We start from the raw sequence: 25,660 nt of genomic DNA on the forward strand, positions 1-25,660 counted from the left end.
CACTGTTTCCTCATCTGTCCTCTATTCCCTCTGTTTGTTTCCAGTCATTACAGCCTACCATCCTAGTTATATAAGCCTTTCTGTTAATCCTAACCATTTTGATCGACTGTTCCAAATACACTCCCCAGGATACTGGATACTCTTAATTCCTTGAATTTGGGGGGGGGGGTTTGCTGTTGTTGTTGTTTGTTTGTTTCTTCCTACCTCGCTAGTTTAAATCCCTGGATAACTTCAAATATCCCTCTGTCACCTCCTTCTGGGATGCTATCATTTACAAAATTAATGAAACCAATACTCTTGCCGTCCCAAGCTCATTGTCTGGAAGCACTTGGCATGGTCATGGAATGCTGAGAATCTGCTACAATAAACAAGTATATAAGTAAGAAAAAAAGCAAAATTGTCAAATACTCCAAATTTTATCAAAAGAGATTGAATCTCAGTCTTCAGTTAATAGATACTATTTGAAGTTACCAGGAAAAGGAAATGGCATTGCTTCATCTGTTCTAAAGATTAGAAACTATTTATCAGATAATATTAAAAACAGTTATTACAATGTAAATGTTTAGTAATGTAAAATCAGTGGTATACAGGACATGAAGATAATAAAAATAGACTTTATGCTAGGTAGAAGCTAAATATTTTTAAGGGACTACCATAATGTATTCCTTCATTGTAGTTCCCAAACCTGGCTATTTATGATAATCATCTGTGAGACTTTTTAAAAATGCTGAGACCAAGGCTCTATCCTTGAGTTTATAATTCTCTAGGTCTGCAGTGAGCATGAGGAATCTCTTATTTTTCATGAGCATCACTAAGCACTGTGATGCATGTACACGTCCGAGAATCATCACCTTACAGGAAGCAAAATTCAGGTCACCTTTATTCCTCAATATGTGGAGTTCTACTTCTTTTCTTCTTTTTCATAATCAGTCATTTTTAGGAGAAATCTCTAAGCTAAGAGCACTTCCCTATTTATTCCAGTAGAAACCATTGCTTGTGGGTTGAAAAAGCAGTTCCCCCGGGGCCACATTTCCCTCAGTCAGGGATGGTTTGCATTGTCCTTCTGTCAATCACTCTTTCAGTAGTAATCACCTATCCATTTCACCTCTCCTGTCAAGTGATTTTCATGACGTCTATGATTTATGTGGCAGGAACTGCCTTCAGAGCAAGGCATTGGCTTTGAACACTGTTTACAGGACTAGGATCTATTTCAATATCTTGCTAGCAACGATTACCCTGAATGCTATTGAGAAGTAGTTTGAACAGCCTGAGGTTCAGTGGCAATTCTCCCCACACAATCATCAAACTCAGCATGTTGGATTTCTGTTGCCAAAAGGGGTAAACAGATAAACATTTCCAAGTTCAGGAGAATTTGGTTTATAATTCGAGATATACTAAATATTAGTGTATGAATTATTAAATGAAAATGGGAGGTTTCAGTGCATAAGACGTCAGTTATGGTATACTGTGGTTTTTTAATCATTAAAATCTGACTTTATTATCACTTAATTAAAAATATGCAATTACCTTTGCAATGACATTTTAAATCTGAAGTTTCAAGTAAATTAAATCTGACTCAGATATTCTGATCACTAGTGATTTGAAGAAACTGTATTCTTATACCCAAAAAGCAAATTTCATTTCATGAGAAATTAACTTTCCGGTAGTACCATTAACAAAATTAAAATACCTGGTTTGATGGTCCTTGCCACACCGATACCAGCAATTCTCCATGCTTCGTTCTCCTCTAATTACTCAGCAAATAATTAAGATATTTTCACATTCTTTTCTGACTTAACGTATCTGAAGAAAACCAATATACTCATATTAGAAGTGTTTATATGCAAGGTGAGAGGATTTAGGTATCATCCAGTATATCCTGAACTACTTTAAATCCATCTACATGTCCAAAATTTTGCTGCATTACTTTATTAATTACTTCCTGAGACATACTTCTCTATTGTTGTCTTGAGAATGATTTGATAGAGCCAGTAAACGCTAAAACTTAAACAACACCAATTAATAAAAAAAATTAATAAACCGTACTAATTAATAAAATTATTTATAGAGCTATCATCCTTTTCTTTTGCAAAGAGTTGTTATAAAGTATTTTTTGAAGTAGTATTTCAATTTACATTGCCATACCTTATCAGTCCTGTTTACTGGTCTTGAAGAGGGCTGGGGTGGCTGGTAATCTAACCACTCTACTGGGATAGAATATGTCTATCCCAGTATGGAGAACCAGAAAAGGTCAGAACCCCAGTGAGCAAAGAGAGGGGAAAGACTGAGAAACACGTTAATAATTTTTGTACCCTTTCCACAAAAATATGCTTAACAGAAATAGTACAGTCAGTTAAGTCTTGAACTTAAAATGTTGGATATCTTAAAAGAGGGAATGAATTGCTTTAAAAATATTAAATGCACTTGATCGAATATAAAATATGTAAGTAAAAATATAAATAATATTATCATCACCTATAGAGTACAATGGTACATTGTATTTTATATTGTAAGGTTTATATGCATTTCCCACCAAACTCATCATATCATTATATATATTTAGTTCCTATATAGAAAATCCCCAAATGGATTGACTTTAAAAAGAAGACATCTGGTTGGTGACTCTGTAGCTCAGTAATAACGGTACCGCCATCTGCCTTTCTTGTTTCACCAAAGTGTTCTGAAATTCTTACATGGGCTTAGCCTCCATTGTTTGATGATGAAATCCAATAAATTACTGACAATGAGAGAGAGAGAGATCTCCTAAGACATTCTGCTGAGCATCAAGTTTATAGTCTACCTAAATGTTCAAAAGATGGCAGGCACTTAAAGAAATAGCATTCTTAAGTTTTACTTGAAAGATGAAACTTAAAAGCTGGAAATGGGACTAAAACATGTTAAGATTGTTAACACTCTCCCTTTTTTTCATGTTATCTTTAAATTCCACTCATTAAGTGGAATAATTAATCAAGAGGAAGCAGGGAGATCTAATCCATTCATTTTTGTTTAACATACCTCCTTGCTAGAAACTTGGAGACTTGAAAATTAAAGTGAAGCCATTATGTGGGAGGAGGGAATATAAATGGAAATGAGCAAGAAAACGCAGACGGCAATGATAGTCTAAGGCACGGTACTAACGATTCCAATTTTAATTTTTATTTCTTTAGAGATAGTCTTCACCATACATCTAAATAGCTTCAAGCCAAAACCACAAGGATCATTTAAGTATCAGAAAACATCCAATATAGAATTTAAAATCATGCAGTTATATTCTTACCTACTGATTTAACCCTGCGGTACCCAATCTGTCAGTCCATGAGTGACTACTGGTATTGTTAATTAGCAATTCTCCTTGAAAGTCATCCTTAGAGACTTGAAGAATCAGCAGTGCAGTAAGTTTAAGTTATTTCTACTAACCTATTCTTTAGGTGTTACTTCTTTTATTTTTTATACAAGGCTTTCCATAGCCGCACACCTTGGGAAAGGCTAATTAAACTCACTGAAGGAAATATGATCAGCCAGATGAGGGAGAAAATAAATCTAGGGAAAAAAAATCATTTAATAGTCACTGCATTTTTATAATCAAATGTTTTTCTTAGATGCTGAGCAAATATATTTCACTAGAAGTTGCTTCACAGGGGTGGTGTGGCTTTCTCCATTTTATTTTCATGTATAATAACATACTTAAATGTTTAATAAATATTTTAAATAATAAATGCATGTATTAAGTAGGAAATAATCTAACTTAAGGCTTTATTCTGAATAGTAGAGTGTTTATAAAGAAATAATATGTATATTTAGTAGGCTGAGTAGCTAGTTCTAAATGAAGGCGATTGTCAGAATTAATTTCAGGATGACAAAGATTCACACAAAATAAAAATGGGACCAGGTTGGGCCTTGATACCTGTCTAACAGACTTAAAGTCAAAAGACATATATTCCATTTATAAAGACAACGTGACCTCTACTTCCGAATAGTGAACCATACCTCAGTTAGCTTCCTCAAATGGTATCTCTTTATGGAAAGCATAGTCCCAAAACTAAAAAGCTGGAAAGCAAAATATGTGATTCTCTTTAGTTATGATATACACACTAAATTTTATAGTCAGCAAATATACGTCTTATATAGTGTCTAGAATCTGGAATTACTGTTTTCCTCTTATTAGGAAGGGAGATGGCAATTAATACTTTTTTTTAAGTGATTACCATTATTTAACTAAACAAGGCTACTAGAAAAATCTTCATACACACACAATTACATATTTAGAATCTTGGCACTTTTGTATCAGTTATTATTAGAGACAAACCTTAAAAGTATCATCATGATGCAGTTATTTTTCATTTTATATAATTTTATTTTAAACATTATTTATTGAGTTTCTAAAAATCTGTCTTGTTGGTTTTTTTTTTTAAAAACAACCATTTTCAAACTGCTTCTTCCTTGTGTAATGGAGTTAATGCTTCATTTTTATCTTTGAACATTTCAAACACTTATTTTAAAGTTCCTTGCAGATTGCTTTGTTAGCACCAGCCCATCACTTATAAACGCTCCAGTGTGACTCACTCTCATGACAGTAGTAACATCCTGTGATCTGGAATTTTGCCAGTTCATCCTCAGAAGACCTGCTTCTTGAGTTTTTCTACATACATTGGCCCTAGAAAGCCAAAATGGCCCTGTGGTGTTATTTTGCAGTTACTAAAGGCTGTTCAGATCATAAGTGTGTATTTTTAGATACATAAAAGAAACAAGGTTCCCAAAATGAATGCAGGAAACAGAAATGCTGAAGTTATGTTGGCTCACCTGGATACTGATGTGTCTAGGCTATGCAATTTCTTAAATGAGGTTGGACTTAATTCCTACATTCTACAGGAGCATTTCCTTGCATGTGTGGGGATCTGGTAGGAGTTCATAGTAGGACTAACTTTAATGGTCTTAGAGGTTTGACCAAAATATCTGAAATATCTTTCAAGGCACTACATCTTCTTAACATCTACATTACTGGAAGAGCCAAGTATGTGTTCTGAAAAATAGGATTTCAGTTTTTTCTCAATGTACTAAAAGAAAAACAGGGAAATATTCTCCCTTGAGTCACATGAAGAAATGGAGGATAATTTGAATTAAGATATTACTGAATATCGGAAGGACTAAAATAATGGGCGATGGAGTCAGAGACTTGAGCTTGAATCTTTTTTGTCACCTGCACGTTCTGTGACCTAGCGCAGGCTCCTAAACTTATCAAATATCAGTAGTATCTTATATAAAATGAGAGCAATTATAATTTTCTTATTAAGCTATTACATAATTTTGTGTTACTCTGGCTTCTCCAGAGAAACAGAACTGATAGGATCTCTCTATAAATATACAGATATATTGATATCTAGAATATCTGCATCTATGTATCTATCTGTGTAGAGAAGAGAGATACTTATTTCGAGAAATAGACTCACCTAATTGTAAGGGCTGGCATATTCAATCTGTAGGGCTGGCCAGGCTGGAAACTATAGTAAGAGTTGATGTTGCAATATTAAGTCTGAGTTTCACAGGGCAACACGCTGGAAACTAGGCAGGGTTCCTATGTTACCATCATAAGGGCATTCCCTTCTGAGCGCGATGAGGGAGAATCTGTTCCATTCCTCTCCCTAGTTTCTCTTGGTTTCCTGGCAATCCTTGGTATTGGCTTGTGGATCTCTGCCTTCATCTTCACATGACATTCTTTCTGTGTATATGTCCCTGTATCCAAATTTTATTTTTACGAGACACCAGTTATTTTGGATTAGGGTCCATCTAAATGAATTTATCTTAACTAATTACGTTGGGAACAATCCTGTTTCCAAATAAGGTCACTTTCTTAGGTTCTAGGGGTGAGGACTACAAGATACGAATTTGGGGTGTCCGCATTTAACTCATAATATCCTTGTAACTGAAACCACTGAATAAATGATAGGTATTAGTTCCAACTATGATCAAATACTTAAGGAAAACTGAATTTAGAGTTAAGAATATATAAATTAAGAACTTGAACTAATTCAAGAAAAGGATGATTATTTGTCCTCCTAGTTCTATGACATCAATAAAGAAAAAGATAAGATGTGGTGTCTGCTGAAATGAATCCAGATTTAAAAATAAGAAGTGGTATTTGCTCTAGAAGTAGCTATAATAAATTGAAAAAATAGAGAAATTCTAGGAGGAGAACATAGCTATAGATTTTGAGAATATTTCAGCTCTTCTTCAATCTATGAATTCACAGATTTATAGTTTCCCTCCAGAGGATAAATCTAATTTTGAAAGCCTTCAGGAGCATATCCTGAAGAACGTTGATTGAAAAGCTCACAAAGAGAAGGTATGAATTTCCCCATGCAGAGAAAAAAGCACCAAAAGGAAGGAAATGGGTGTAAATGTTAAGTTTATAGGAGGACTATAATCCTTGTAAAGAAATTCTAGTGTTATGTTACTAACTGATTATGTGATTTCTAGCAGGACTTCTACTTTTTTCCCCACATCAAAGGAAAACAATAATCAAATGCTGCATGATCAAATCCAGTCTCACTACATTTTGTTCAAAATTATATTCTTTTTTTTTTTTCACTTTCATGTTTAGAAAATCTACCCAGTCCCAAGGTGCAAGACCTTAGTTTTAGTTTTATTCTCTCTTCTTATGTGCAAGTTCCATGCTTTGTTCAATTATACCTTTACAACTCAGCTTTTCTATTTATTTTAAATACAAACTAAAGTGAAGCTCTCATTACCATGTTAATGTATATTTCAATAATATTACTATTGCTTTTCCCACCTTCATTTTATACCCACTTCCAATCTGTTTTTTCATTGCTCCCATGTTAATCTTACAGTGAAGCAGAATTTACCACTACCAAAATGTTTCCTTTTGGCATGAGGATTGTTTTAGGTTGACTATTTTTAAGAAACAGAAAACTCAGGAAGTCTTTCTTTTTTCCTCCCCCAACCTGCCTAAAAGAATTTAGATAAAAGGCCTGGTCCAGGAAGAGCACTGTCACCAGAGATATCTACAAAGAATATCAGCGAGGTATGGTAGGGGGGCTTCACCTGAAACCAAAGTTCCCTCTGTGTCTCATTGTCTCTGCATGGTGTACGGAACATTTGTTTACCAAATAGTTTTTTTTTTTCTCTCTCTCTCTCTCTCCATGTAAAGTGCCTCCCTTCCTTTTGAAGTCCCAAACCCTTACACCCTTCTCCTTCTCTTAGTTGGCTTATAACTGTCAATTACCTAACTTGTTCTTGGGCCCAATATTCTAATGGGACCACCATATGTATGGAATTAAATTCAATTATCTCCTGTTAGCCTATCCCATGTTTTAATTTTTAGACCATCCAAAAGAAGGGATGAGGGTAGAGGAAAGCATTTTTCCTCCCCTACAATCTCAAAAGTTTAATTCTAATTATACCTCCTTCTCCATATGAAAGGTTGGAATAACTTTCCATTACCCATTCATACCATAAACCTTACACTTCCATTCTTTGCGATAGATTGATTGCTAAATGGTTGCAAATCTTCACCCTCTTTGGCTTCACACCTTTTGCTATGAAGTCTTGCAGCTCCTTTCATCAAGGTGTAGGTACTGTTTATCCATTTTGATGTTTGTTTTGTCAAATAGAATGTCCTGGAAGTGACAGTTTGCCGACTCCAAATCCAGGTTTCAGGAGACGTATCACGGTTCTGTTTGCTCTCTACCCTGATATCACCATATGAATAATTCTACTAGATGATGAGAAACACCTGGCCTAATCATCTCCATTGCCTCGCTTGACAGCTGACCTAGACTAAACATGTGAGTGAGGCCACCCTAGACTAGCCAGCCCCTACCAACCAACCAACCAATACATTAGTTGACCACAGATGCCTGAGTGAGCCCAGCTGAGGTCACCTAGTCTAGCCCAGATCAATATAACCACCTAGATGAGACAAAGACTTTATATATAAAAACCTCCTCTAGGTTTTATATATATATATAAAATATACATATATATTTATAAAACTCGGCTTAAATGATAAACCTCTATTTTATATAAACTTATAAAAGAGAGGCTTATCATTTAAACCAACTGAGTTTTGGGGTAATTTGTTATGCACCAATAACTAAATGATACAAAGCCCTTCAGGATGAACTCAGTGTATCAGCTCAGTGCTCCCTAATACTCTGAATGCCTTCCCCATCTCAGTAACACCTGTTGAAACTCCATCCTTCAAGGCCAACGGCCAGAAATGCTGCTGGGTTACCGGAGCTGCTGTCCAGCCACTAGATTTTTCTATTAGTTTCTGACTGATACTGAATGTTGGTTTTCATTGTCTTGGTATTCCTTATAATCTAATATATCTTTTCTTTGAACTCTTTTCATCTAAGGTAACCTAAACATATCATTTCAAAGAAGCTAACATAATGATTTTGTAAGCTAGGTGAGTATCACCAGTTCTCAAAGATTTCAGATATTTATGTCAGACATCTAGGAAATAGATATAGGTAAAGAAAGAATTTATCTACATTCCTACAGATATACCTAAAGAAATTTTTAAAGGACATTTTGGTAGAATTACCAAGAGGATAAGGATTGTACCAGAATGACAGATGTGCCAGAGTCAGAAATCCAATAAAGTAAAAATATCTACTAACCAAGAGGTCTTTCTTCCAATACGACTTATATTTGCAAATGTGAATCCAATACAACAGAACGTGTCAGTTCATCAGTATGTGATTATATTTCTAATGATTGAATTTTGCCTTTATAAACTGTTACTTTAAGGTAGCATTAGTTCTAAAATAATTTGATCTTCAACAATTTATTTAGAATAAATATGCATTCTGCAACACAATTTTAGAACTCTGAGAAAAAACAGAATGTGAATATGAAGACACATTTGAAAATGAAATTGATAATAAAGATTGGAAATGTTTAAAGTATAGTAGAACTTTCCAAAGGCTTGCTATCATCATTATAAGTTGATAAGAAATATGATGGCCATTGCCATGTTTCTAAGAATCGAGAAGAGTGGCTATTATATAGATTTTAGGAACTTATGTAATGTGTGTACACCAGTGTGAACATTTTGAATGTTTTTATGAGACACTTTATTAGCATTTTATTTTTAACCTAGATTGATATAAACTGTATTGCAGTTATTATTACTCTTTAAACTTTGTTTCTCCTTGTAGAACTTCTACACTAATGGTTTTGGCTTGTATTGTATACTAACGTGACATGTGAGATATATTTACTCATTTATACAACAAATAATTATCGAGGACAAAATATTAGTCATACCATACTAAGCCCTAGTATTTCAGTCCTCATGTATTCTAACAGGGAAGAGACAAATAAACAAACAAAAAAAACTATACTCCGTAAAATGGTGAGAAATGGATTAAGAAATGGTGAGAAACAGGATAAAAGGAATATGGACTATCAGTGATCATAGAAGTGTGAGAATGAGCCTGCAGGTGTGTAAGGGAGTGATGTTTCAGGAACTGCAGATTCAGTGTATTTAATAAATAAAAAAGGAGGCTGGAATAAGAAGGAAAATGGTAGAAGATGACATCAGAGAAGTGAGGATGGTACCAAATCTTATAGAACTTTTAGGCCATTTTTAGACTTGGCTTTTATTACAAGTGACATAGGAAGCCATTTACCTGATTGTTTGATAAGAAAACATATATAACCTTTCTTGTAACCAGTCATTAGTTCTGTGGGTCAATTAGGGGGAGAGCTAATTGCAGCTCAGATCTGTGATATAGAAGTTGATGTGGTGGCAAATGGTTGATTCTGGATATATTTTGAAGATAGAAGAAACAAGATTTGATAACAAATTGGAATAGTGGTGGTGAACTATAGGGTGGAGTGAAGAATAACTCCATAATATTTTTCCAGATCTACTGGGAGGATAGAGTTGGCATTTATAAGTTGGGGAGGATGATAGAATGTTGCTGTTGCAAAATGTTAAGTTTGAGTCACCTATTAGAAATCCAAATGGAAATGCCAAACATAGAGTTAGATATGTACCTGGTTTTCAAGGGAGTGGTCCAGGCTACACATATATTAAATATATAGATAGTTTTGAAAGCCATGAAACTAGTTTAAGATCTACCAGGGAGTGAGCATAGATAAAGTAGAAAGAAGTTCCTAAGGCTGAGCTTTGATTCACAGCAAAACATGGAGGCTGAGGAAATGAAAATCAGCCCAGTGCAGGAGACTGAGATGGTACAACCAGTGTTGGGGGAGGGGAACAAAAACATAGATGTTTCTCAGAAGATGGGAGGATGTGGAGGGGAAGGTGCTTGGGAAATGCTTAGGAAGAAATGAGTAACAACTTTGTCACTAACCTAAAGTGCTGTCCTGTCTCTCTTGTAACCTTAAGCTCTTTCTCTGGGCAGCCCTCTTACTTTTGTTTTACATTTCTAATTACAAAATAAATTCAAGCTAACTGTAGAAAACTTGGGAAATCGGGATAAGAAAGGGGAGGATAAGGATAAAGAAAATGAAGAGGGAAAGGAGAAAAAAGGACAAAGGGAAGAAACACATCCGCTGCTAACTAGGGTGGATTAATTGAAGCTCATCTTAAATGCTTTAAAAAAATTGAAATAGAAAATTCACAATTCTGTAATGAATTTTAAATTTTAAATTTTTTAAATTCAATATTATACCTTAAACATTTTTTCAGGACAGCATTTTAGTGATACTTACATTTCCATAATAAGATGCTTCAAATTTTTTTTAAGGACCTTATAATTTCTCAACCATGATCTTATATTTAACTCTTTTACTATTATACATATAGATAATATTTTTCATACTTATCCTTACTTTTTAATTCACATGTGTGATCATTCCTTTAAAACAGATTCCCATGAGTTTTTTTTTTAAAGCTGAAATGGAACAATTGAGTTAAAGAATATGAAAATATCTAAGGCTCTTAATAGAAATTACAAGATTGTTTTACAGAAAGTCTCACCCATTCACATTCTTACCAGTTTTGTAAGAGAATAAATCAGCAATTGCTTTGCACTTGGCAGAACTTAGTTACTTTTTAAATATATACATATTAAGGATATTGATAGCTGAAAAATATTTTTCTTTTAGTATATTTAAATGTCTTTGATTTTAAGTGAGGTTGAGTTTTTCCTCCAAATAGTTGTTAGCCATATTTACTCCCTGTTTGTGTGTGTGTATAATTGTCTCTACTTACTTATTGCCCATTATTTCTATTGGAGTTTTACTTTTGTAAAAATATCTTTTTTATAACTTTTTTATATTGTAATGATATCACTACTTAATCATATGTATTGTAAATATTTTCCTAATTTGTTGCTTAGTTTTTCCACATTGTCTGTTTTGTATATTTTATTGCTAGTTCTTCACATGATTTTATTTTAAATTTGCAGAAATGTTTATATAGTCAATCCCATCTTCTCTCACTGTGGATGATTCCAATTCTCATTAGCATTTTATGATTTTATTTTCTTTTTATTTTACAATCAATCCTTTAAACTACCTGGAATTCATTTTGTTGCATGGCGTGACTTGAAAACAAATTGATTAAAAAAAAACTAACAATGAAGTTATTTATGATAACGCTGCAGTATCCCACTCATTGTTATATATATATATAAAGTATATATATATATATACTATAGCACATAATATATAGCATATCAGACATTATATATAGGATATAATATATATACCTATCTGACCAGAGTTTGTTTCTATGTTTTTTTATTGTGATCTTGCTAACTTCCTGTCTACAGTGTTCTTAAACTGATAGCAGGGCTAGTTTTAACTATGATAGTGCTAAAATGCAGTTCATGTTTTATAAGGCTACCTTTTCCACCTTACTCTTTCCCCAGTATCCTGAGATTTGAAATCATCTAGAATCATACCAGATAAATTAGTTATTACAGAGTTTTATTCTTCCAGGTGTGTCGATTTTTTTGTTTTTTGCTTTTTGTTTTTGCTTGTGTCAATATGAGCAAGATTTTTATGGAAGCTATCTTAAATTTGACAAGAAAATATATGAATGTGAATCATGTCTTAAACTATTCAGATTTTTTAATGCTTTGCAGTAAAGTTTTGTGATTGTATTCACATGTTCCCACCCACTTCTTTTCATGGCTGTTTGGTGGCAGTTTTTTTGGAGGCAACTACTATAATTTGTTTTCATTACATACATTAAGCATTAGTGGCTATTGCTGGAATATAATATGACATTTTATTTTATTTTTAAATTTTATTTTATTTTCCTAGGAAGGGTGCTGTTCTGAGATTAAACCCAACAGGTCTGAATACTTACATGAGAGATAGTAGTCAAGGGAAAATGCTTTGTTTAAATTGCCTGCACTTTTTTCCCCATAGCTTTTTTAAATGTAGAAACTAGCTTTTTTTTTTTTTTTTTTTTTTTTTTGAGGCATACTCTCCTTTCTTCTTTAGAGTGACAAAGCCCTTTTATTTATGCAAATGTAACGGTCTGAATGTGGGATAGTATCCAAAGACTGATGTTTCTGACCGAGATATTAAGCATTTTGTTTGATAATGAACTAGATTTTTATTCAGGACACAAAGACATCTCTGATAAGGTTTATTAGCTATACTTCTTTCATTCTTTTTCTTTTTCACTTGTCAGGAGAGAGGAAGCTGAGTTGTTGGAAGCTGAGTTCTCCTAATCTAAGGATATAAAGAGTTGGAATTTTCGGAAGAGAATACTATGCAGGCTACATCCAGGGAAAACGGAGCTGTGGGTGGGCTCTAGCCAGTGGGCTGGAGGAGAAATGAGACCTGATTATCTGGTTTTTAGATTTCATTTTATGGATTACAGTTCCTTTATGTTGTCCTCCAGCATTTGATAAAATTTATGAAACAAAGTAGCCTAGGTTTAGCTGCAATTTGGGAAATCAAGAGAATAATCTGAAGCATAATAGAGCAGGAATTGCTGCAGCAACCTGAATGATTATTTGTAGAAACGAAAGAGTTGTTACATGAAGACAATTAGGAAGGATAGTTCTGTGGGATATGAAGATGCCCATTCTGGGGAATCCTCCTGAATACTGGGGTGAAGTTGACTCCCTTCAGCATGGATGATGGTTTCTCATGGTATATTATTTGGATATTAAAATAAAGGCTTGTCCACACACACCCCCACTACCACCTCCCACGGACACTTATCCCTAATTCAGAAGATTGGAGACATTATGACAAGTATACTTACCATATAACCAGCTGTTAATAAACTTTCCTATTAAATCTAATAGTTCTCAGTTGATTCTCTAGGGCTTCCAGATCTATAACTGTGTCATTTGAAAATCATTATTTTATACTACCCTTTTAAGAGTTTTCTCTCTTATATCTGCTTTATTTAGTCATGCCAGAATATCCAGAATCCTTTCAATTAATAATAGCAATTACAGGCATCTTTGCTTTCCTTCTGGTTTTAATGAGTATGATTTTTTTTGTGCATCACCATTAAGTTTTATGTTGGCTCTTGATTTAAAGTACATATTTGATACAGTTTTAAGGAAAATACTCCTGAATTTCTGCTTTCTTAAATTTGTTAATATCATTAAAGAGTATTAAATGGTACTCAGGTTCTGTTGCAGTAATATTTTCTTATTTCACTTATTTATATGATAAAAGATTTTTAATTAATAAGCTATCATTTTTTTTAGGGTAGATCTTATTTGTTATGGTGGATTTTAATTGTTTTGTGTATTTTTGGCCTTGGTTTCATGTAGCAGATTTAGTTGTAAGAGATTAAAAAAAAGTGAGGAAATTTACTGACATGGAATGAAAATGTGTCACTAGGAAGAATGAAACAGTCTGATAAACCAGGTTTCTTTATCTTCTCACTCTTGTAACAAAACAGTAGGGAGTGCTGGTCTACAGCTTCAAACAAGTCCACATGACAAGGAAGAAGATTTTGTATAAAACAAAAGCAGAGTATTGTTAACAGGAGTCAAGGCAAAATTCCAAAAAATTTTAAAAGACAAAATTACATACATATTAAATGTAATGATGACTTTAGTTTGCTAATAGTTTGTTTAGAATGTCCACATTTACATGATGTGACACTATCACTGACATTTTTGGCTCTATTTTTTCAAACTCCAAATAAAGATTAATACAGCTAGATAGACAATAGCCAAGACATGGAATCAACCCAAGTGCCCATCAACAGATGATTGGCTTATTGACAAGAAAACTCAGCCATTAAAAATAATGAAGTATTGCCATTTGCAGCAACATGGATGGACATAGAAAGAATATTATTTAGTGAAATATTAAGAATATTACTTAGTGAAATAAGTCAGAGAAAGACAAATACTACATGACATCACTTACATGTGGAACCTAAAAATAGTACAAATGAATGTAAATACAAATCATAAACAGACTCACAGGCAAAAAAAAAAATTTATGGTGATGAAAATGTAGAGGGAAGGGGGAAGGGACAAATTAAGAATATGGGATTAACAGATACAAACCACTATACATAAAATAGAAAATCAACAAGGATTTACTGTATAGCACAGGGGATTATACCCAATTATCTTATAATAATCTATAATGGAATATAATCTACAAGAAAACTGAATCACTGTGCTGTACACCTGAAGCTAACACAATATCATATATTATCAGCCATCCTTCATAAAAAAGACAGTTGATAATAAATGCTAGTGAGAAAAATAATACAGTCAAGGGGGAGAACTGTGAAAGGAGTTGTAATTTTAAGTAGAGAGGTAAGGGGAGGTCTCAATGAGGAGGTGACCTTTGAACAAAGACCTGAAAGGAGCAAAGTAACTCCTGTGGAGATCTGAGAGTGGAGTGTATCAGGCAGTTGGCAACATGCTTGGTGTACTTCAGAACATCAAGGAATCAGATGGCCAGAGCAGAGGTGTGTAAGGTGACAGCAGTATGAGATGAGGCCAAAAAGTTAAAGGGGGAGTTGAGCTTTTAGGACCTTGAGAGTTTTGGTGGGACTTTGGCTTTTAATCTCCATGGGATCAGAAAATATTAGAGGATCTGTAGTGAGAAGAAATACAGTCTTAGTTACATATCTGCTGTGGGACTAGAGTATAAGGGGACAAGTACAGAAGGTAGAAGATCAGTTAGAAGACTAATAAAATAATCCCAATGAGATTATTGGGAATATTTAATGGTGCTCTAGGCCAGAATAGCAGCTTTGAAGAGGAAGGGGGAAGGACAGTGAGCTGAGTGATTGGATATGAGGTGTGATAAAAAGGGAAAGGCCAAGGATGAAACTAAAGTTTTGGCCTGGAAGATGGAATGGCATTTTTCAAAATGAGGAATATCAGAAAGAATAAATTGAAGAGGGGACTATTAGTATGCCTTTCGATATACTAAAATTTTAGACACTATGCAATCCTGTAAATTTGTGGATTATATTTGGATATTTGATCCTGAGGTTCAGAGAAAATAAAATTTGATGTTATCAGGGATGTGAATACAAATTCAGAACAGAAGAAATCTGTGAACTGAGATTTCATTGAGACACTCTAAATATATAAGTAGAGATGAGGAGAGTCAGCAAAGAGACTGGAGTTCAGAGGAAAGTGAAGAAGAGAAATACCAGGAGGGAGTCCTGAAAGCCAAATGAAGAAAATCATTGGAGTGGCAAGTGGCCAACCACCGAATGCTGTTTCTAAGTCAAGTAAGATGAGTGTAGAGAATCAACATCAAATTTAGCAAAGTGGAAGTCACTGTTAACCATAACAATAGCATTTTTGTGAAGAAGTAGAAGAAAGTGATTTACTAGAGAGAGTTCACATGAGAATGAAAGAAGAGGAATTGGAGGAGTGAATATAAGCAAGTTCTATGAGGAATTTTGCTCTAAGAGTTTATAGAGAAATAGAACAGTAAGTACACAGGAATGTAGACTCAAGATAGATTTATTTTATTTTATTTTATTTCATTTTAAATATTGGAGAATCAACACTATGATTACATGTTGATAAGGGTGATGTACTAGAGGAAATAATTAATGATGCTGGAGACAGAGGAGAATTGCTAAGGCAATGTCCTTGAGGGGTCTGCAGATGTGAGACTAAGGGCCCAAGCAAGCAGACTGCCATTATCAATGGGCACGAATACCGCATCTGAAGAAAAGGGGAAGGAGGAAGAGTATATGAGCACAGATGCAGGAGAATTTCAATTAAATAAGAAGGAAGATCTTTAGATGAGGATGAAGACAGAAGCTAGTGTCTTGGAAGAGTGTGAGCATATGGAGTAGGGGAGCAGTTCCAAAAATGAGATTTAGTGACCCCAGGGGAACAGTCCCAAGACTTCTTCAGGGTACCAGAGTGCCTTCCTTTTCTAGCTACATAGGAACTTGTGGTGGAGTTTTCTTCGCGTACTACAACCCAAGCAACAATGCAGAAGCTGACATGAGAATCCCACTATCTTTTATTAAGGCTTACATTAAGAAGATATTTACAAAAATGGAAATAATGTTACTCATTACTAAATTTCTGTTTTCAAAAATACACTTATTTCTCATAAAAATGTTATTTCAGCTAATGTATACTATATCTATTATTCTTAGTTTAAAATGAATTAATGCATAAATAGTTTAAACTCTCTCCTATTTTTATACCTAATATAAAAATTTTCAGTAGACATAACCACCATTAAAAAACAAGCTCTTTGGTGTTCTCAATAATTTTTAAGAGTGTTAAGAAATCCTGAGATTAAAAATTTGAAAGATAATAGGTTAAGAAGACAAACTTATATTACCAAAGACTTTTCCCATATTTTCCAACAGCTTTTATCGCTGGTGTGATTTCAGGTGCCATTAAATGCTCAGTGTTCTCCGTGTGATTTCCATGTAAACCCTTTAAAGACTGCAATTAGTAGAATTGCCTCTCAACATCCACCCTACTCCCAACTCTTTCATAAACAGAGAACTCACACTCATTTCTTATTTTCTTTTTTCCTTTGTTGCTAGCATTAAGGATGTTTTGTCTTCTTGCAATAAGCGAATAATTGGTGACATTGGATGAGCTCCCAGAGACACCGTCCTTGAGAACAGAGATTTACGTACACATTTGCTGAGAGACTGAAACCCAGGAAGGACACTTAATCCTAAGCAATAGAGATTTTTAAAACAGATTACTCTTTCATTCAGATTCCTCCTTATGCTTATGAAACTCACTTTTTTTCACAAACTTTGTACTGACTCGTTACTGAATCATACAGTCTAGCCTTATTCTAATGAAAAAAAAATGTGTATTTACAACAAATATTAATAATAATAGTAATTGTGAGCATCAACAATCTACTGAGTATTGCAATAAGCAACATATAGTTTTGTTACTTCAGGGTTTTCATAATAAATTTACATTATTAAGTTTTGACAGGAGAGAATATATGTCAAAATGAAAAAAAAAAAGCATCAAAGCCCCTTAACATTGTCGAGAAGTATTGTGAATGACTTGCAAATGTGCAAGAAAGATCACTAGATGTCTTGTTCAAAGTGCTTTTCTGAGTTATCTTCACTTTCCATTGTCTTTTAAGCTATTTGCAGTTTTATAAATTATAGAAATATGTTTGTAATACAAATTATTCTTATCCATAGAAACATAAATAAATTGTACTTTGCCTGGTAGGGATGCAACTGATAATTGCCTTGTGGATATTGACCACTTTTGAATCTACTTATAAATTCATTTCAGCATTCTGGATTGTCCAAACATCTATTCTTTGAATTCTCCTTCAGGTTGGCTTTAACATCCTTTTGGTTTCCTCATTAATTGATGAATTAAATGAAATTGTTGAGAAGTGTTTATCTTATATTTTTGTGATGACATTATGTTTTTAAAAGATTATTCTCTGATAATATTTTGTCAAAACATAAATTTTCTTCCAGTCAATCAAAACTACAATATTTTATAAAATGATACAGAAAAGACAAGTGGTTCTCAGACATTCACTGATCATTGTATTTACCCTGTATTTCACAATTTGAAGCTTAATATACAAATGCATTTTGGGTGAAGGGGGATGTTGGCAGAAAGGGGAGGGTGAAAGTTAAAGACATTCAAAACCAAACAAAAGTTGTCTTCTGACCTTATCATTTCATGAAAGGACATTTTAAAAGCAAGATTTAAGAAGAGTATACATTTAAAATAAAAGTAGCTTTTTAATAAAAATAGGTTAGGTTTGTAAGAGCTTGTTGCATTACCTTTATTTTCTGCACTTCACTGCACACAGGTGAAAACTTTTTATCAGAGATTATGACTGGCCAAAAAATGACCAAATTTAGAGAAACTGAGATTTACCAAGATACTTAGATGATTAAGGCTTTTCCTGACTTGCTTAAATTAACTACATGCATATAATTGTATTAGCTGTTTCACACTGCATTGTAATTATCATTCTCCTTCAGTAGACAGTGAGTTTCCGAAGGCTATTTGTTAGAGACTGCTAGCTGTCAAACAGAATACCTTTTTCTCATCTTTCTTGGCAATAGTTAGAAACTTGGCTGCCTATCTATGTTACATTTCCAGTCTCCCTTGCAATTAGACTTCTCATGTTTGCTAAGTTTTCACAGATGGAAGGTAAGCAGATATAAAGTGCAGACTTCACTCACGGCCTCTTAAAAGAGTGGGCATACCTCTTCCATGACCTCTTTTTGCTTCCCAGAAGTTACAATCTAGATATAGTCACAGTTACAACCTAACTGTGACAATGTAGTTGAGGATGGTGAAAAAAAGATGAAAAAAACCTGGGTTTCAGAATAACTATGTGGAACAGATCTCTGTGCTATCTTAGAATTGTTACATGAGAGAGAGAGAAGCTTCCATCTTCTTTAGGCTTCTTAGAGTTGGCTTTCTGCATTATGATAGTCTAGGCATAGACTAAATAATAAAAAGTGAAACTATATTTAATATCTCAATAGCCTAGGATGATGATTGGCACATAAAGAATATATAATAAATGCTTCTCAAATAAATTAATAAATGAAATGTTGAATAATACAGAAATAACTGTATGGCATTGTTATGTAATTGAGTGGCATGGTCAATAACAATAATTGTTATATAAAGGTAACATTTGGTGTAACACTTAGCCTTACAAGGCCTTGTTATATACACTAAATAATAAAATGATTACAATCATCCTACAATTTAGACATTATCATTTTATAGCAAGTATTCATTAAATGTTTACTACTGGAATGAATATCAAATAATTCCATTCAACAATCTTTAAATTGTTTAAAAATGTGATAATATTTAACTTTTCAAATTTCACATGACCTTACTCTTTCTGTGCTCTAGTTTCTAAAAGCCTTAGATAATCTATTTTTTTTTTATTTTTCTGCTTATAGTGAATAAACTGGTGGCATTTTGAATTATTTTAGTTCCAATGAAAAGATATATTTCTGCCATACAATAGATATATTATTATCTATCAGAAATTGGAAAATAATTATCATAATAATTATGATTATTATGATGATGATGTTTATTTACAAATGTGGAAATTGAGGCTAAGAAGTTAAGTGTCTTTCCCAAGGTTGAACAGATATTTATAGTGGATATTGAATTTGAACCCCACTATAATGATAATTAATTCATTCAGAGGATAATATTTAAGTAGCATACCGTATTTGGGTATGTGGCTGTTTTAACACGAGGATTTAGTAGAAGTTAGATCAATCCCAACTTATGTTTTGCTCAAAGGCTGCATTTTTAGAGACAAATTTTCAAGATAACTTTTACAATCCAACTTGCTGAAAGTTTTATAAATTTACCCACTCTCCTTTTAGCCCACCTCCCACACACAGTCATTTCAAATCCATAACACAGTGTAAAATAAAGTACTTTCTTCTGGAAACATTTCTGATCACTTCTTTACAAGAGTACAAAATTTGAGATTGAATATGTGAGGGTCAAAAACATATCAACTGTATAAAAATATAGAGTTAATTTCTTGACAGATTCTGATTCTCTTATTTCCACAATTGAAGCTTTCCAAACTATCACCATGACCTCTCTAACCACTAACTCTTTGGACAATGCTGTTCTCTCTTCTGTATCATATTTGAAATACCTCATGTAGTTTGTTTCTTAATAACACAAAGCATGGCTCTTTTGCCTATTTATAAGGGAAATAAAGAGTAAATATACATCATAGTTAGAGACTATCTATTTGGCATGGGTTATACATTATTTCCACAATACTTGGAATATATTCAACTTTTTTTGTGAGTTTGTTCTGTTACATCTGTTGATTACAAATATTCTTTTCTTTTACTTATTTGTGCACAAGATGGTATATCATTCCTTGAAATAGCCTTTCATTATTTTTCCTTTTACACTACCATCATCATTGCAACCTGTATTTGCATATTTTAACACTCCACAGGAAAGCTTAGGAACATGATTTTAGCATTTCCCATTTGAACTGCAGTTTCAGCCTCATTCCAGGAACCAGCAAGCGCATCCTCAACCAGGCAGGTACACAATGGTGAAGTATTACTTCCAACATTGTGGAGCCAAGGAGACTTCTAGGTTATTATTGGCTTTAATTATCACTCCCATACGCTGTAATATTCTTTACTTTTGGTGAAGCAGCACTCCACAGAGTGTGAAATCTTCCCTGCTTTTGAAAATATCCAAGAAATGAACTGAATAGCTTCCAAGCTGCTGTAACAACTGAACACCCACTGATAAGTAGAGGCAAGGGGCAAATTTATCATCACCAATAGAAAATAAGCTTTTTGAAAGTGAGATTTGAGACATCTAGCCAGCTGCTTCTTACCAGCAGTGATCAGCAAAACCAAATCCACTTTCATTTTAAACTCACAAGCATTTTATTTTCCGATTGGTATTCAAGTCAATAAAAAAGCACAGTCGTTTTTTTTGTTTAATGTTTATAATTTATTTATTGCTATAAAATTTTAACACTAAAATATTAAGATAAATAGTTCTGATAGTTATAACCATTAATTTCCAGTTCTATTCTCATCCATAATGTCTGCTTTTTTTTTTTCTTCCGTCAGATGCTTCAAGTACAAATCAGACCTGAGGATTTGAATAGGCTCCATTTAGTCTCTCTTCCGGAGGCCCCACCCACAATCCTGATTTCTTTGCCTCTTAAGGTAAGGCTTATATAAACACATCACACAAAGACATATGCTATTCAGACTGAAATGAGTGCATAATGATTCACTTCGCAATATTACCTCAGGGTTTCAGCAAGCCCTTTGGTTTTCCTACTAAGAACACAGTGAATTTCCTTTTAGTTCCATGCCCTGAGTTTCAGATCTAAGGGGAATAGGCTATTAAATGACGATGATAGGGAAAAAAGGAAGGAACCATATGTAAGGGTTTTGAGATATTTGGTATACCTCATTCTTTATTTTAACTATCTGAAAAATATGACAGAATTTTACTGTGAACTGAAAGATTCAAAAATATTTTTGTTAAGATTAATGAATTTACTTTCAAAATACATTTAATACAGATATTTGGCCTAAAACTCATCGTTAACAAAAGACATCAGATTTTCTCATTTATATTAATCCTTATTGAAAGTGTTGACATTTTTCTCCAGCATGGTGTTTTCATTTCTATGTCCAAAAGCTATGATTGACTTATTACTGTATTAAAAATTCTGCAATTGTCTGCAATGTAGCAGGTAGCCAATGATATGGCAAAAATGTGTGAACACAAGACTGTCATTTACTGATGTCCAATGTTACATTTCTTGTGTGCCTGCAATTTTTAAATCTTGTAGTTCTTAAAATTATAGGTATGAAAACCACAACCTAAATCAAATCAGAGAAAAAACAATAACTGTGAAATCACTTTCTTTTGGTTTGACTGTCTTGTTTCTACTGATGCTGGAAATGGAAAAAGTTGTAGCGGTTTTATAAATGGTAGAGTAACCTTGATCTTAGAAACAGGAGACTTTAAAGCGTCTCTCCTTACAGAAAAATAATTTTATTTTTAATCTTCTGAAGTGAATGGACTTTAACTTAGGGCATATCAGCAATCAGAATACTTACAGCAATTTCTTTTTAATTGCATGGTTATTCATAAAGATCATCATTTTGATAATCATAAATATTTCATACAATTTTATATTTCCTGTCTTCTGTGTTTTTAGAAACAAATGTTCTAACATGGCGTATGATACAGTATATTATTGCATATCAGATAGTGTATGGATTTCTAAGGGTTAAAAATGGTATGAGGAAAAGATAAATAAAAACATAACTAAATGATACCAAAAGGAATAATTTTGCTTTAAACAAGTACACCAAGTAAATATGTAGAATATTTCCATAATTTAGACTAAAACTTTCCTATTACTTAAATAATAATTCAACTGTATATTACATCAAGTGATTCAATATCATGAACACTTCAGAGTGGGGACTCCTTTTGCCAGCTTTCTGAGCTGTGTTCAAACAATGCAGGTACCCTTGTTGCCTAGCACGTAAGACTAAATATGCAAATATTCTGTGTGCTATGGCACTTGAGGGCACCTGGAGATGTGCCATTTGTGCTATTATGATAAGGGCCAGAAGCCAATTTCCTTCAAATCATATTTTTTAAGCTAGAGAGCATTAGCCAGGAGCAGTCAAAATGACAAGGCAGTAAGAATATGAACAGAATGAACATCCGGCAAAGAAGTTTAAAGGAATACGACTGCGATAAAAACTGGTAAAAAAAAAAGCTGCCCAGTGATTTAGGTGGTGAACTGTCTTCAAGCTTTAAACACTTTGAGAGAGGGTGTGTGAATTACGGTTCCAATTCCGTGGTATTTTTTGAGAGGAGTAGGAATATGACTAGACTGCATTTGCTCATGAAACACTTTCAGATTTGGTCTGGGTGAAATAAAAACGGCATGAAAATGTCAGCTGAGCCTCTGAAGATTTAGGGTTTGCGGCTCTGAGATCTAGGTGATGGCAGGTATCAGTAACCCAAGCAGTTCATTTCATTCTCTGATTTCATCTTTTCAAGGGAAACTTTTCTAGACATAACTTATAAGAAGAAGAAATAAGAACCCTTTTCTTAATAACCATGCTGTCGAAGACCAATTTAAGTGGAAATGCTTAAGTAGGATTTCTAAGGGAAGAAGATTTTAGGGAATCAGTTCAAAAATAGAACTCAAGCCCAAATCCGCAATGCATTCATTTTATTTCTTCTTCAGCCCATTCATTCATCCAGTAAACATTTTGTCATTGTTCTTTGCTTCAGTATCACTGGCACATTTAAAGGAAGACGTTTATCTTGAACTCTAACCATACTTGGAACTGTAGCAAGGTGGTCTTTCCACTTACTGTGATTACTAATTTACAGCAAGGAAGATCAATAGAAATGACTAACTCGGGGTGGGATGCTTTAAAAAAACAAATTATTATTACGTAGGGGCCCTTTCACCTTTTGGGCCCCTCAGTAGCAAAAATAAATTCAGGGTTAGGAGAATAAGGAGACTTGAAGAATGAGCAGTTTACGGATATGAGGAATCTAGGCATATCCTGTCCCTCAGGCTTGCATGGAAAGTGGTCGAACAAAGTACACTAATTTTTCAAAACAGCATCTATGAAGCAAAGTAAGAAGGTATCGAGATTTTAGAAGAGTTAGGTAGCACTGGCATTGAAAAATGGCTATTTCGACTTCGGTATATGAAAAATTTGAAACTAGGACAAGTTAGATTCCTTGTTACTTTAAAAAATCCTGTTCCCTGTATGTAAGGTCTTCATCAAAGTTCCGCCCGAATGTCATGCTTCATGGGAGGGTCCTCAGGTCCCCATAGTCCGGAACTACATTTCCCTGAGTGCCTGTAGTCTTTTATGTGTACCTTTTCCATGAGACTCTCATAAACTACTGAGTCCTGTAACCATTTACACCTTTCTGTGTACTTCTAGGGAACAGAGACCATATCTTGATATTGTTTTATCCCCAGCACAGGATTTGCACCTGTACCGCTTCCTCAGTATTATTTCAATGAATTAAAATATTTTGTACTTGTTCTTTTTTATAAGAGTGAATACATCTAGAAAACAAAATAGATTCTGTCCCTAAATAATCAAATAAACATCTTCTAAGAATTTTTTAAAAATCAGAATTAATCTCAAGACTTAGTCAACTAAAGAGAAATTTTCCAGTAATTTATTTAGAAAGTATATTTTTATGTATTTTCTTTTTATATTTTCTGCTATGATTATTTTTAAAGAGTAGATGTTATATTTTAGTTTTATGTAGTAACATAATGTACATTTGCCAAGCCACTAGATATTCTTCATAAATATCTTAACGGTAGCAGTCTAATGCATCCTATTGGTACAGCATAATTGACTTGGTTACATTTCCTGTTGACGTTGAGTTTTACTCTTTCTATGGTGGATATAAAGAACATTCTACAGATTCAGTGTGAGCTGCGGAAAATGCTCAGAAGTATGATTGAAATTTCATTTCTTTTGTTCCAAATTCTATATGAAACCTGAAATTAGATGACCATTTTTAGAAGCTTTATCAAACTTTTCAGCCATATCAAATTGGAACATGAGAAAATACCCAATCATTACCATTTCCTGTGTGACTATATTTATTGCATGTACCCTGTGTTTTTGTAGCTCTTAAAAGAAAGGGAGTAAAAGACAACCCATAATTTTATAATAACTAAGTATTCTCATTTATATTTCCTTTATATATTTATAAAGGAGATAGTCCAAAACATTTAACAGTGAGGAGGTCAGAAGAACTGATCAATCAAAATAGATGCCTGACCAATGAAATTGGAGTCCTGCCTTAAAGGACCAGTAGACCCACCTCTGTACAAACCAGCTAAATACCTGGCAACTCTCACAGGTGATTTTTAACACTGATTTCAGGACTCTGTATCAAGTTCCACTAATTTTCACCTACTGCATCATTCTTTTCAGACTGTTTTAGATCTTGACCATTACTTTATATACACAATGCAAAATACCTCTATTCATGGTAACAGATAAACCATTGATTTGACTTTCCTCAGAATGAGAGCTCAAAAGAAACACAAGTGAAGTTCTGGGGGGTTTACTAGTTCATACTCTACCATCAACTCCAATCACAAGCACGTGTACCATCCTTGTTCTTCTAACTCCAAGCAAGACTGTGAACTACCATGTGTTTTGCTTAATGATATTCCTAAAGCCCCCTCTCATGTAGGGCTTCTCAGCAACCTTGGTATCTTCCACATTTTACTATTCTTACTGGGATGTAGGCGGTCTTTACTAGTCAGAGTTGCTCATGCTTATCACATTTATTCCTCAACTCATTTTTTTTTTATCCTAAGTCAATTTATAGTGTCATAAAATTTGAACAAATTGTATGCCAGGTTTTTTCACACAATTGATCAACACATTTTTTTATAGACAAATTACCATACCATCTGCGTGAGCAGTACAAATAATGAATTAACAATTAAATATAGAAATTTATATGCTAAGTATTTTATTTTATAATCTATAATCCTTTAAAACATTTTATTACACTTCATATCTTCCCCCAAAATGTTTGAGGATTTGCTATGGCTACCATAAAATGTACTGAAAAATGAGTAACATATAAATAGGAAAACCAGATCATGGAGAAAAAATTTAAAAGATGAATACGAATCTGCT

General features: G+C 33.6%; 1 long non-coding RNA gene across 7 annotated transcripts in view; it reads right to left on the reverse strand.

Annotated features, from left to right (window-relative positions):
- Nucleotides 1–25,660, reverse strand: part of LOC141579436 (uncharacterized) — a 79,740-nt gene that overhangs the window by 6,012 nt on the left and 48,068 nt on the right. For 2 of the 7 annotated variants that reach the window (XR_012510835.1, XR_012510832.1), the window contains exons 2-5: nucleotides 3,988–4,047; nucleotides 3,418–3,540; nucleotides 1,691–1,803; nucleotides 205–358 (exon numbers count right to left, since the gene is read on the reverse strand). This is a non-coding gene — a long non-coding RNA (uncharacterized LOC141579436). The remainder of the gene's footprint in view (nucleotides 1–204; nucleotides 359–1,690; nucleotides 1,804–3,417; nucleotides 3,541–3,987; nucleotides 4,048–25,660) is intronic. The other 5 variants (XR_012510836.1, XR_012510833.1, XR_012510830.1 and 2 more) reach the window with 3 other exon arrangements.

Source organism: Camelus bactrianus, chromosome 12, assembly GCF_048773025.1.
Source record: "Camelus bactrianus isolate YW-2024 breed Bactrian camel chromosome 12, ASM4877302v1, whole genome shotgun sequence".
NCBI lineage: Eukaryota > Metazoa > Chordata > Mammalia > Artiodactyla > Camelidae > Camelus > Camelus bactrianus.